The 15,315-nt window shown below is 36.8% G+C and overlaps 1 protein-coding gene across 4 annotated transcripts in view; it reads right to left on the bottom strand.

The window, feature by feature from the left end:
- Positions 1-15,315, bottom strand: part of zmiz1a (zinc finger, MIZ-type containing 1a) — a 249,761-nt gene that overhangs the window by 185,362 nt on the left and 49,084 nt on the right. For all 4 annotated transcript variants that reach the window (XM_005156853.6, XM_009307322.5, XM_005156854.6 and 1 more), the window contains exon 2: positions 3,309-3,427. The gene's annotated coding sequence lies outside the window, so the exon portion shown is untranslated. The remainder of the gene's footprint in view (positions 1-3,308; positions 3,428-15,315) is intronic.

The following is a 15,315-nucleotide window of genomic DNA, read 5'->3' as shown; positions in this document are numbered from 1 at the left end:
AACAAAGCAGCATTCGATACCATTATCACAGTGATAGGGTATATGCATAAGTATGCGGAAAGACTTTTAATTTGTCAGTTAACTTTAACAATCGCTTCCGGTGAACTGTGTGCCGTTACAAAATTGGCCCATTTAAGGTCTTTTTTCTTTAAAAATCAGTGATCTCCACTGCCAGAGTGATAGACGATACAAATTGGGTATCAGAATGTATAGGCACTGCATTAAATTCCATTTTTCCTTGTCATGTCTATTTTACCCCCATATATTTAATGGTGCTTCTGCGCTAGCCTGCTAATTCTGACAGGCGCATGTGTGTAAACAGCTTTTCATCTCGTTTTACGCTTAAACAACTAAATGAATGCTGAAGTCTATTTAACTGATTATATTTGAATTACCTTACAACATCGATGCTGCAAAAGGAACCGTATAAAAAGGAAAAAAGTCACATCAATCATTAACCAGAAGTTTATCAGTATGGGAAGAAACACCAGCTCAGCGTACGCTCTATTGTCACTCACCACTGAGGGATTCGCTCGTCCAAATATGTCTGATTATCTAATAATCCATATTGTTTGCGAAAAATGTGAAAAATGTAGCACATGTAGCTATTGTGATCCTTCTTGATTTGAATCGTTCACTTTCTACATCACTTCACTATGTCATACTCGTGCTCTGGTTAATTTCTGAAAAACCAGAGCACTCTCTTCATGTGACAGACTGATGCCAATTCTACATGCTGAATCAGGCCAATGTGATCCGATGTTAACCCAACGAGATGCAACGTGTGGGACATACCAAACCAACTATCCAATGGCCAACCATTGGCTTGGTGTGTCCCGGCCCTTATATGTTCAACCAAAGGCAATGATGGACAGTGAGAGGTTACAACTTTCAGATTGAACCAGTATGTTTCTGAATGGTTAGTAACTACATTTATGCAGTTGGAGATCCACTGATTAAACTATTGGACTAGCATGTTGCTGCACTTCTCCAGTATGTGGTCTTTACAAAAAAATATTTTAATATTAAAAAAAAAAGAATATAATTATCTTTACAGAAAACATAAAATGTCTGACAATAAATGTGTTTATACAGTTCACAGACGTTGAGTGTTTTTGGGATTATTCTGAGAAAGCTTTGGTCACTAGGGGAGAGAAATCTGAAAGCATTGTTTTCACGTTTGCAGAAAAAGGCTTATTAAAACAAAGTTACTGAGTTCTCCTTTTTTACATTTTCTGGGTTGGCAGATGCACCAGGGACACAATTATAGCACTTAAACATGTCAGAAATCTGAGTTTCCTGATACCCTCTTTAAATAATTGTGCAAGGCAAGACAGTGAAACTTTCAGAGAAATCTGTTTCCCTCCATGAATTTCTGAGAGCGACATTGAGAAGAAGAGCCAAACACGCAAGAAGACAAATGTTTACGAAACTGCGACAAGGCCGCTCCATCATATCGATGCATAACTCTCTGAGGTCGTTGAAATATTTTCCTGGTGTGAGCCAAAAAAACAAGAAACATTTGAAGTGAGAAACCCAAGCCCTTGTCATTTGATCCATTTCCCCTCTCTTTCTTCTCTGTTGTTCCATTATGCAGGTGCTGGAGGCCTGAGGGTACGAGGCATCCGCAGGACGGGGCCGTGTGCAGATGCAGCTACCCTGCGCATAAACACTACCAGACGTCCATCCAGCCTAGCTCTGCACTGACTATATTACACACAGGCTTCCAATTTGGCCAAATCAAGCCAGCATGTTTCCCTCATGCTCTCATGAAAAGGCATAATCACACAGGATATGTAAACATCTCACAGCTTATGGCAGAGAATGAGAATGACCCACTGCCAATACAGAGGACGATGTGCAAAGGTCAAATATTATCCAGATGTTACGCACTTTGTTCTAAGCTGCTTGAAATGTTGTTACCGTTTGCTGATTTGACATGCGTTTTGAGACAAAGGGGGTTATTTACATACGCTCATGGACACCATATGAAATCTCCTTATCAACATTTTTGCGTCAATACGAGGGGGTATACTAGGGGTCAAACGAGATTTAGTTTTAATGCTCAAAGCTAATATCAAGAATGACGTACAAAGATTGCTCAAATCATCACATAGTGCATCACAAATGACAAATAAATAGATACTGTGCATGAACTTGAACCATTACATCACTATTTCATCTAATTTTTCTATGTATTTGTTAGGATAACAGTGCCCCAATTCACAAGCAAACAAATGCAAAATAAAACGATGATGCAGTAAATAAACATTATAAAAATTATATAAACAAATAAATATACTTAAGGGCGAGTTACAAAAATATAACACGTATTACAAAAGTACTAACCTCATTTCATATTCATAGTTGTTTTTAAAATTAAAGGCTCTAAAATAAACAAAAACATTTTATATAATATACAGTACCTAACAAAAGTCTTGTCACCTATCCAAGTTTAAGAGACAACAACTAATAACTTGACTTCTAATTGGTCATTTAGTATCAGAAGTGGTGCAGTGGAAAACAATTAATATCGAGTATTACTCCCATGAGCTTGAACGACTGCATCCATACATCTCTGCAGTGACTCAAATAACTTATTAATAAAGTCATCTGGAAGGGCACAGAAACCTTTTTTGCGGGACTCCCAGAGTTCACCAAGACACTCAGTATTCATCTACAATGCATCCTCCAACTTAACCCAGACATGCTCAATAATGTTCATTTGCCCTTTCCTGTGTTTTTTAATGGGCAGCACAAATGTCTTAATACCTCAAGATGTTGATGTTGTCATCCACTCTGCAGATCTCTCGCACGTCCACATACCGAATGTAACCCAAACCATGATTTTTCCTTCACCAAACTTGACTGATTTCTATGAGAATCTTGGGTCCATGCGGGTTCCAATAGGTCTACTGCAGTATTTGTAATGATTGGGATGCAGTTCAACAGATGATTCATAGGTAAAATCTACCTTCTGCCACATTTCCAAATGATATTTGTTGCTTTTAAAACTAGGATTGGCGACAAGACTTTTGTCAGGTAGTGTATATCACTTATAACTAAATAATTATATTTTTCTTTTCTTTTATATTATTCAAACAGGCATATCAGCTTTTAAAATGTGATGAACTGTCAAAGCAGAAAAAATATAATAAATAAATAAAGCACATTTATTAATTACACATATAATAAAAGGCTATGTTTGGGCCTTACTGAAGAGTTTGTTAGTATGATATAGAACATTAAAAGGCACATGACTGACGTTTTTTTAAAAAGCAACATATCAGATTTTAAAGCATGCCGACCTGTGTGTTCTGGAGGTGGGGTGAAACGTCAGCAGCCCCCCCTCCCCCTCCCCTCCCTGCATATAGTCCGTGGGGAAGGTCCCTCCGCGAGCTCCAGTCTACACTAGGGTCCACCGCACCTGCGAACAAAGAAAAAGACACGTTACACCTTCAGCTTGAAATTAGAGTATCCTCCCAGGGCCGTTCTCCAAACAGAGTAATTCACTTCACACGCACACCCCTGACGATCTGACATTTCCCGCTCTACTGATGTGTCCCACACAGGTCTGGTAAGGCATGTTTTGTTTGTGTTGCGCAGGGGAGTTTTCAGCAAGAGTGACATCTAAACGCAGCCACCCTGGGGTGTCTGGGAGTAGAGTCCTGCTATAAACTGCGTCCTTCTGAAAGGTTACCACAGAGACGCTTTGTCGCTCCTAATCCAAAATTCATTACATATAACAGTTACCATGCTTTAATACGATACGTTTCCTGAACGGATGGGCGAGCTCCTTCACAGTTTGTTTAGAGGTAAGGACAGAGTGAAACGGAGGGTAAAAAAGGCACAGCGATGCTTTGTGTTCTTGCGAAAGCACCATAAACATGTAGAGCGTTATCTGTCAACACCAAATCTAATTTACCGACCTCACAAGTGATCGCACGTTGCCAGGTAAGCCAATTAAGCAGCGATTAACCCTGTATAAGTGATAGGGGTGGAGAATCTTTGGTTTCTTGGCATGGACGTCCACTCTGTGACAGGGAACCGGTGCCGGATTTTGAGTGACAGCGACGGGAAGGTCAGACGGTAATGTGCGGCATGAATGTGCAAGTGATAATGACAGGGCCCTCTCATCGTACCCAGCTCAGATATCTGCTAACTGGATTGGATGGCCGATCACCACATCTCGATGAGCATGATACACATATGTTCTAAGCTGCTGAAATCAGGATCGGCGGATGGCGATGTGCAGCGCTGCCCCAAACACAGGAACACTGAGTCTCCGTTGTGCTGGTCAAATTGCAAAAGTAAGACGTATGGAGAAGAGCCAAGCTTCTAAATTCTTCAAGCAACTGTTTCCAAGCAGTTTTATGGACCTCATTTGGATTCCCAAATGGAATTCACATCACCATCATAAGGCACATCATTTGGACTTGTCAGACACTGAAGAAGAGGTTAGGTTAAGGACAATAAATACAGGTATAAGCAAGTTTGAAAAGTGTTGAGCCTTTCCACTTCCAGAGGTAGTTGAAAATGTATTTGATTGAACTGCTGTTGTAATAAACAGTAAATGGAGACTTCAGATTTAGGATCCGCCATGTGATGTCACAAAGTCAGGAGCTCTGCAAACTAATTCTTAAATTTACTAAATACATAGTTACACTACTGCTTTATTGTTGCAGCTGTTGAATTGTTCTGTGGACTATTTCTGAACCTTGCACCTTGATGTCGAAAGTCATGCATCAGAAAAAGACTAATTTGGCGAGCTCTATTAGGTCCACAAAGATGGCCAAAGACAAAACAAATATGATTAAGGGGGCTACAATAATGGCAGCGATCATGTCTTTGGAAAACATAACTCACCAAAAGTTTGACACGCACACAGCTGAGTTCCGAAAATAATTATCATCCCTGCGGGTGCACAACTCACTAACGGCGGTAACTTCAGATATGAAATCATACGAGGATAGACTAACTAGTCTGGAAATGCAACATCCGAGAGGACGACTAGTCTACAGGCACCGAATGAGACCACCCTAAAGCCTGATTTATACTTCTGCGTCAGGTGACCGGCGTAACCCACGGCGCAGGCAACGCGCGTGGCTGTGCATTTATACTTCTGCGCGCTGTCTCTGCCGGTCTGCATTAACACTTCCGAAACGCTAGTTGGCAGTGAGGTGTAAATGTTCCTCTGTGTCAAGTTTCTTCGCTACTTTTTTGCATTTCCTGAACACTTCCGGGGTGTACAAGTGGCTCAAACTCGCTCATTTTGAGGCAGGAACCGGCGGACGTGCAACAACTTTAACTATGAGGTAAACACAAAACAAAACTTTCCATCCGGAGCTCCTTCACGGGACTCCACACTTGTAAACAATCGCTCGCGCGGCGTCGCGCCATTCGCGCGCCTCTCGGTCCTGCCCAGACTCGTCAGCGCTACCAAGCCGACCAATCACAGAGCTTATGCTACGCGTCGTTGCGACGTGTAGTTACATTTTTTGAGGGGTGCACGTCAGTGACGGCGATGGCCACGGCGAAGGGCTATGCGTCAGCGCCGTAGCATACGCCGGTGTTTGACGCAGAAGTATAAATCAGGCTTAAAGAGGGAAGTTGCTGCTCTTCAGGCCAAGTGCATAGATTTAAAATGCCATTCTCAATGAAACAATTTGCGTTTTGAAAGTATTCCTGAAGGTATGGAGGGTACAGAGCCTAAAAAGTAATATGCAGTAGATGCTTGGTTGAATAATTGAATGTAAAAGATGCATTTGAGTGCTGGTTAAGAAAAGGTATGGCTGACCACTTCTGAATGGATAACAGAAAATCCATGTTAACAGGTGGAAAATGAAAATCATTATATTAATGAGTTTTGTTTGTAGGTCATTCTGGATGTTAGTATAACCTTGGTTCCCTCTTCAAAAACCCAAGAGGGTTTTTGTATTAGATTAATCACAGAAATAAAGTGACCAACAACATGTTAAGCAAACAACACTTTGGTTACCATGACTTCTGGCAACTTTTGCAGTCATTATTTAAAAGAAATTCCATAATAATTCAAAAAACGTTTTTTTTTGTCACACAACTCTTTAGTGTTATAGCATTTATTGTCCTTGACAACCTCTGTAGCCTTATTAAGGCATATTAAGCAACAAGCTTTTCCATGCATATAAAAATAAATATGAATCATGAAGGATATTACTCATGTACTTTATGTTCTAGAACAAAATGTGAAGATATCTCTGTGTTAATCACAGACATTTAACTAAATATCCATTTAAAAAAATACTACAATATGTTATTTTAAGTACTAAAATGCTAACCAGACACTGTAGAAACACAACAATAGCAATTAAAAAGCAACATAGTTAACCATACAATGCTCTGACAAAAGTCACAACTTAAGGAGGTAATCAAATTCCGAAAGTAACTTCAACAGATTCAAGAAATCCTTTTTTTGTGGGTGTGAGTGAACTAACATCAATACGAATGATCAGAGCGAGGATTCTACTTTAGCATCTACTTTAGTCTTTGTGCAAGTGGAACAATTGACCGTTTTACGGAAACGCAATTAGAGGCTGTGAAATGAGTACATGCTTCATTCCAGGAGAGGAAGATTGCCATTTCTGCATATTTGAATCCACTAGAAGGCAATCACTGAAATATGCAAACATTCATGAGAAAATAAATGTAGTGGAAAATTTGGTGCATATCTGCAATCAACTTTCACATGCAGATCTAGGAAGAGAAAACGGAGCTAAGGCAAATCAAACCGATATTGAGTATCAACTGTTTCTGGGTGAGTTTCGAGGAAAAAAAAAAAAACTTAAAAAACTCAAAAAAAGAAATGTGTTTAAAACTGAGATGGATTATCTGAAGCATCAGAGCTTTTGCTGATACAGAGCATCTGCATGTGCTTTAAAAAAAAAAAAAAAAAAGTGTTGATGCTTTGTGATCACTCTTTATAAAGTGTTCAAATTGGAGTCATTTTTCATTTACAAACATTGTACAAGTGCTTTTTAACTGCTTAAACGCCTGTGTTATCAGTCCTGGACAGTTATGTTATTTAGACATTGCTAAACTAATATATAATAAATATACAACAACAGTGGAAAAAATTTTTAAAGATGCTTTCTTGGAGTTACTCTTTTTAAGTTAAGTGGTTGTAAACTATTTATTTGGGATGAATTTAAACAAACTAATTAAGTTGAACATTACTCAATTTAATTTGTTTGTTTGAACTCAACAATTTATTTGCAACAATTTTGCAGACATAATTTTTTTCAGTGAATGTACAATATTTGGATTTCATTAAATGTAATAACAACAACAATAATGATGATAATAATAATAATAATAAGTATGACAATGATAATAGTGGTTACATCTAACAGCTCTTAGCAATAATACTACACTTGTGTAAAATTAAAAAATGTGTGCTTTCCTAATTTACATAATGCTAAAATTAAGAGTGTTTATATATTGACATATAATATATAATATTGAAATGATTACTATGACCTTTTTAAATCAGATGTGGTTCCCTTGACTTTACATGAACATCCATGCTAAAAGTACAACTTTCAAACACCTTCTCAATCTCATTTATTTGCCTTTAAAATGTGACCCCCCTCCAACCTCTAAACACCGCAGCAGACGACCCACTCCTGTATGCATGTAATAGTCCTAAAATTTAAGATTCATTTTGGAAAAAAAATAAAATATTGTAATTTTAACATAACAAACCCACAATTCAATTTAAACTGACTACTAAGTGTTGAGTCAAGACATGCAGAAGAAAAAAAGAAAAAAAAAATCAATGTAGCCAGCAGTGCAAACAGTTGATAATTGCGAATGGAAGTGGGGGTAGGAGTGTAAACATCATTTGTTAAGGTGAAATAGTACAGTTTCCTCATTACAGACATGAGTCGGGTGGCAGAACCCTGCCAAAAGCAATAATTGATCATTTACATACAAATAGAGATGGCAAAAAATGGGTTTATTCAAAAAAAAAAAAAAAAAGTAAGCATTTTGAAGTGCCGCATCACACAGGCATCCAGTAAAATCAATTCACACTTTGAAGAAACCATTTTCCTCAGTCGTAGATAATGTACCACACTATGTGTTGTCAGATACTTATCAGAGGGAAATTAGCTGAGAAATACTATCCCCCACCCAAAAACAAACAGGTCAAGCATTCCACCTCGCTCCCAAATCAGTGATATCATCAACTTGAGCTCCAGAGTAAAATGTCAACAATTGAAACAATTTGGCCACTCTTCCCTCCAATTGGACATTTCTAAAACGTCCTAGGGATATAGCAGAAAGCAAATGTTGCATTTAAGAGCGAAATGAGTCCTGTTGCGTGGGCACTCTGCAGCACACACTTTAAAGACATTTAGTGCTGTAGTAGAATGGGCCAGATCATCAGGGATGATCTGATTAAAACATGATAGGTTTTTTTTTCAGAGATCCATTTAAAATGCTAGACAGATGTCAAAGAATTTCCACCTCAGAGGTTTAGCAAAAATGTGTCATTTAACTAAAAGCTGAAGAATGTCATTTATTTAATACTAGAACTGAGCCAGTCATTTTAAAGTTATTAGTCAATAACTTTATTAAAATAAAATGCATATAACTAAAACCTGACTTTAACTAATGTGTAAGGGTGTCACGATCCTCCAAATTCTAGATTAGATTACATTTTCGATTCTGAAGGCACGATTCGATTTTCGATTATGAATAATTAATTAATTAATGATCAATTAATTATTTGTAGCCTACCGTTTAAACTACCTGACCTGCATGGTCTTTGTTTTACCGATAAACAAATCATACAGTAAATGAATAAAGGTAAGTTACACACATAATTACCACCTGTCAATGACTTTTTCTGCGGGACTCGTGAATAGGCAGTGATCTGTGTCGTTATAATGGCGTCGGTAAAAAAGAGGCACAACCAACAGGACCCAGCCAACAGTATCTGAGGTGTTCGCTAAAATGACTAAATACAAGTGAGTGAAAGATTGAAGCAGTCTTCTGACTGCCTGGACCTGCTGTCTCGAGCGCATGGCTGTGTGCGTCTGTGTCTGTGTGGTCACGTGATGTGCATTTTCAGAGGTAGACAGGAAGGAGGGCTGCTCAGAAATGCTACTCGCCACTGTGGATGTCAAATCGTTGTCGTTCTAAAATGGCATTTAAAAACAAAGACAGTGTAAACAGGGCCTGAGTGTGTACTTTTCGCGAGCGGATTTGCAACGGGGGCGGGCGGAGGATTGTGATGCCGGTGTTGTCTATCGGACGAACCGAACGTAATACGTACACAGCAGAGCTTGCAAAACTGTGTTTTTTTTTTGTCTGCAACACAAACGTTGTCAACATAACTCACTGGAAATCCAAAATGCTTACACACCGGCGACTTCATTGAAAGAGGACAGGGTTTAAGCTCTGTCGACGGGTCTCCTGCTTCTGCAGTTTAACAAGCACTTCAACAAGCCTGTTTTTTTCACGCTTGGCAAGCCAAGCTGACGTGAAATGGGGGCGTGGCAGCATCGACGATACTATTTTTTGATTCGATAATCGAAATTGAGCATAAATTTCGATCGATTTCGATGTGACACCCCTACTAATGTGTGTAGATTTCATTTAAAAATTGTCATCTTATTGAAAAGACAACACACAAAAGAGTTCTAGGTTTTTCTACCTTGAATTGTCATAACGGTCAAATTTACCACATACATTTTAGCACTGAATGCTTTTTCAAGTGCCTTTGAATATGCATGCCTCTCATCTAATAACTTTCTGCCCTCAAAAACACAAATTTAGGTAGCAAAAATGTAACTTAAGTTCATAAATGTCTTTCACACTATTGCTTTACTAATAGCTCACACTATTGTACATTAGAGAAAACTATTTTTCAGATAATGACTCGATAAAATATGACAATAGACATTCAAAGTTTAATTCTGAAATCTCAATAGAAGCTTTGAATGTAAATATGACAGGACAAAAAAATAAATACTTACAGTCTTATATAAATGGTCAGAATGGATACTATGGCCATTCTAAAAGTTTTGGTGCCAAACAGTTTTCCTAGCTTAATATGACAACAAAGACACCCATGTCCATCAACCTATGTCCAAACGTTCATCAACCAATTAAAGAGCGACAGAGTGTCAAGAAAACATATTTGAAAACAGTCATTATTTGTTCAGTGAGGCAAATATAAACTGCTTAGCCTTTAATAATGCAGACAACAGCTCTCCTCCTCTAAAATCCTCTTTGGCTCAAATATCGGTGCAAAAGACCGGAGCCTGAATAAAAAAAGTGCTGTTTGCATTAAAAGCATAACTGTGCAGAAACGCATTTACTGCATAGGCCAGATGTTCATGCCACTCAGAAAAAGGCCATTCCAGATTCAATGTGGCTCTCATAGGAACCCTTCAAAGACAAGAATTTAACAGAAAGAACATTTCTATTTAGCTTAAGACGCTACTGCAATGTTTTGCAAGTCTTTTTAAAAATCAGATGGGCTTATATTGAAAATATTCAGAATATATTAGGTTAATTCTAAAACAGAAAATAATACTTCAAATGTCTGTCTGTGTGTCTGTCAAGTTCATCTACCAGGTCTTTTTGTTTTGGTCATGTTCATGTAAGTGACCTACATCTGTCATCATTGTGAACAGACCATCGCTCTGAAAGGAGATGCACAATGTCTCACACATAATCCACACATCTGTATGAAAAATATTTTTCAACTCAATTTAAGAACTACTCTTATTACAACTAAAATTAATAACCTTTTTCTGCTAACAATACAACAACAAATTAAAGGTCCAGTCATTTTGTGTACATTTCTTTTGGTGGATGACAGTGGTGGCTAATAGTGAGTTCCCACAGTTTCACCACATGATAATTTAGTGGAAACTGCGGTCACTGCTGTAAATGGTTATAAAAATGCATATAAGCATCAAACCCTATGTTTGCAGGACAATCCGTTGTGTCAACTAAAAACAGTTTCTGGAAAAACACAGTTAAATGTTAATTTACTATCACTGCCTGGTTGAATTTCCAAAACATCTTTCGCAATAGTACATCAATCAAATAAAGAGAAAACTACAAACAGCATCTTAAATCAGCGGTTCTCAAACTGTGGCACATCAAGCACCACAGCATGCACATCATTTACTAAGAATAAGCATTTTACTCATTGCGACCACAGAAGTATTCAACAGCTAAATCAACCAAGTCAAAAACAGCCATATGGACAGCATTTGTGTTTTACATTGCTTTGTCATCTTTATGTAGTTTGACAATATTGGGTATTCAACCAAATGTAGAATATTTAAATGTTAAAAGAACAAAAAAATAAATAAATAAAAATAAATAAATAAAAATAAATATATATATATATATATATATATATATATATATATATATATATATATATATATATAAACACACACCATTTGTACAGAAAAAAAGCTAAATGACTTAAGTAAATGGTCATTTAGGTTGATCTTTGAAGGGTCATGAAAACACATTTTTTTAGATGTTTACCATCATATGTATGTCCCACATTGCTAAAACCACTATTAGGACATATACATTTCACAAAAAAAAGTGAAAATAGGTTGTTTTTGCGTTGTTTAGAACATTCATTCATCCGGTATAAAAAGACATTTTGAAGCTACATCACGGCGATAAGGTCATTGCGTAAATTCTATCAGGGAGACTGGATGTCTGTACTGGCCGCTACAAAGTGACGTTATTGATCTTTCAGCACATCAGCTCATTAACTCATGAGAAAGACTTGGTTCGAGCCAATCAGTGTGCTGTATTGTGAACGAGATGCAACTTCATTAATAAGCATGATATAGCTTCAAAGGATCTTATTACCTGTTGCAGAGTTCAGAGAGACGCTATGTTGTGTTGCCAAACATAATTCAAACTAGTAGATGAATTGTTCATAGACATGGGTTGTCAGTGTTGCATTTTTAAATGTGCTGCAACAAATGGTTTGTTTCCATTTGTGGATTACAGTGGTCTGCTAACATGCGTCAACAATATGATTGTAAAAAAATATTTTTTACCTGAGATTCTGATATTTTCGCATCCGAAACAGTGAAATCTGGATTTGCCACTCATCACCTTTTAAAAAAAGATGAGGTTCTAGTTTGTTGATTGTCCTGTCTCTACGGATTTGGTAAGTCATCACCTTAAAATTATAAGGTTCCAACTGACATTTTTGTCAAAATTGAGCTATTGATATATTCTTTATAAATGACAACTTATTTACCTTATGAGATGACTTTTTATAAAAAAAAAACAAATGCTATGTGTTGCACACATACTGTTTGCTATGGAATACAAAAATTTTGAAGCTTAATATCTTAAAATCATTCAGAAAGCAGATAGAACCTTATAATTCCAGGGTGACAAAGTGTGTGATCAACGTTCTATGTTTATTCAGATATTAGTACACATTAAATTACAGATGGCACAATAAGTTAGTATTGTCAGCAGTACTCTTTTAGTTTTCAAAGACATACCTTGGTCAAAATGATTTAGTTGCCAAGTTTACAGTATTATCACTACAATATTATGGACTGAAAATCCTTCATATCCCTAAAGCTACCAGATCCACTGTAAATGCTGCTCTCTAAATCATTGTTCATCTCCCATGCATGTGTGTTTGTGTTGCTGGTGTGAAAATAACCTATAGTGCACTTAATGAAACTCCCCTTTACATGCAAACCATTCCCTCTTTCGCCACGTGACACCTAAACAGAGTTAGACTCACTCACTTTCCTGACTTGTTTTTCAAAGTAAAGGTGAGAAAACACCCTGCTGAGACAGGAAGGGTTTCATGGTTCTTTAAATACAGAAATATTCATCAAAAATGTGGATATTGACTGTGATTTATATGGCTGTGATTTGAATTAGCTCAAATCTGAAAAAAGTGGTATTTCAACGTTCTGATTTGATTGAATGTGGTGTTCTTGGCATAAAAGCACACCATTTCCATTACTTGTCAAAAAGTACCTCAGAACTCCAACGTCTCTCATCCATTTAGATATCATGTACATACCGAGTCAAATGTCAGAGACTCAAGCAGCGAATTCAAAGCAAACATGACGGGAATTTCAAAATCGGACTCCATTTTAGCTTCTCCATTCTCTCAGCTCCATTTAGCCCTGTCACATTCACATTCTGTTTACCGCTACTGTAATTAACAGAGGCATCTCTCTCTTGCTGAGACTCCGCATAGCGGTAAAGGTACATTATGCAGCGTTTTGCTATGCTAATCCAGGTAATTTGCTTCATGCTGAGCACACTTCCCCAGTGTCTTGATTAACGATTCATTTTCCTGCATTAGTAACCTGATCAAGATATGACACGCAGCATCTCGTATATTAGTTCTTAGAAAGAACGGTCTTCTTGAAAGCATTCGTTTGCATGAAGATTGTTCAGTTCCCTGCAAATCTGTCCATTCGGGAAGCCATTCTGCAAAGCCTGTATAAGCTTCTTTAAAGCAGATTGAAATGAGTGACTGGGCAAGTCCTCCAAAACTGTCTTTAGCCTGTTTTTTGGGGATAACAGTCAAACACACATGGCCTAAATAAAAACCGAAACATGGTCAGACAAAACAGAACTAGAGTCTGAATATGAACTGATGATGAACTCCAAATACTCAGTCTTGATTATATGGTGGGTAAAAAATACCTGGATGACATACTACATTTTCTGAAGTGGGAAACCAGCATTCCAAACATGCCGTTTCCTTGACTTGAGAATGGAGAGGCCATTATATTTCAGAGTATATAGTATACTGTCTGTCAAAATGTACAGTTGAAATCGTAATTATTAGCCCCACCTAAATTATTATCCTCTTTTTTTCCCCAATTTCAGTTTAACGGAGAGAAAACATTTTCAACATGTTTCTAAACATAAGTGTCAATAACTAATTTCTAATAGCTGATTTATTTTGTCTTTGCCATGATGACAGTAAACAATATTTTACTAGATTTCTCAAGACACTTCTCTAGAGCTTAAAGTGACATTAAAAATGCTTAACTAGGTAAATTAGGTTTACTAGGCAGGTTAGAGTAATTAGGCAAGTTATTGTATAACGATGGTTTGTTCTGTAAACAATCGGGGGAAAAAAATGCTTCAAGGGGCTAGTAATTGACATTAAAATTGGTCTTAAAAAAATGTAAAACTGCTTTTATTCTAGCCAAAATAAAACAAGTAAAACTTTCTCCAGAAGATAATATATTATCAGGTGCACTGCAAACATTTCCTTGCTCTGTTAAACATAATTTAGGAAATATTTAAAAAAGAATAAAAATTCAAACGTTTAATAATTCTGACTTTAACTGTAGGTTCTGAAATATAAATAAATTAGTTTATAGTTTGTTTGTTTGTTTGTAACTATTTTGTGTGTGTCTGTGTGTGTGTGTGGTTTTTGACAGTCCTGTGCTCTTCAAGGCAGCATTTGTTTGATTATTAATGAAGAAAAAAAAGCTATTGTTTTCATAATTCCACTGAACATTAAGGATTCTTTCACACCTGCCCCATTTAGTTTAGATAAATCTTACCAGAGTTCATTTTCCTGTTTGGCATGGTTCATTTTGGCAGGTGTGAATTCAACAGGCGCACTCGAATGTGCACTAAAAACAGACCAAACAAGTATACAAAGACCTGCTTGAAGAGTTTTGGTACACTTTTAAACAAACACTGGAGTTTCTGAAGTAACTGAAGTAACTTGTGATTTTTTTATTGTCAATTGCTGTGCATTAAATACATAAATTTTCAAGCTGCATCAACGCTCACTTCTCAAAATATATTTATCTAAATGTTGCATACACACCTTATTATATACGATGACCAGGGATAATGTCTCTCTACACTAATAAGCATTGAGTTGTCTGTTAGTTTTCTTTCTCTGTTTACTTATGGAAGTTCAATGGTAATATTTGTGAACATTAGTTCTGACCAATCTCAGATTTTCTGTTTTTAATCCTTATTAGTAGTAGTAGTAGAAGATATAGAATTTATGACCAAACACCTGACCAGTGAACAGCTCAGAATTTTATTTTATGAAAACTTTTTTTAGATGATTTTAGATTAAATCAGATGTTAAACCTTTAAAATGTTTAATAACAAAATGAACAGACAATAAAAATCCCTAAATCAAAATAAATCTTTGAGATTTATAAATTAATAAATTTCTTCACATGGCCTTCACAAATGTGTAAATCATTTTCCAAAAGAGAAAAAAATCTTATATTATAAAATGTAGCCGCTTCTTCAGTA

Source organism: Danio rerio, chromosome 13, assembly GCF_049306965.1.
Source record: "Danio rerio strain Tuebingen ecotype United States chromosome 13, GRCz12tu, whole genome shotgun sequence".
NCBI classification, from domain to species: domain Eukaryota; kingdom Metazoa; phylum Chordata; class Actinopteri; order Cypriniformes; family Danionidae; genus Danio; species Danio rerio.
Note: the sequence above shows the minus strand (reverse complement) of the source record. Positions and strands in the feature narration are given on the sequence as shown.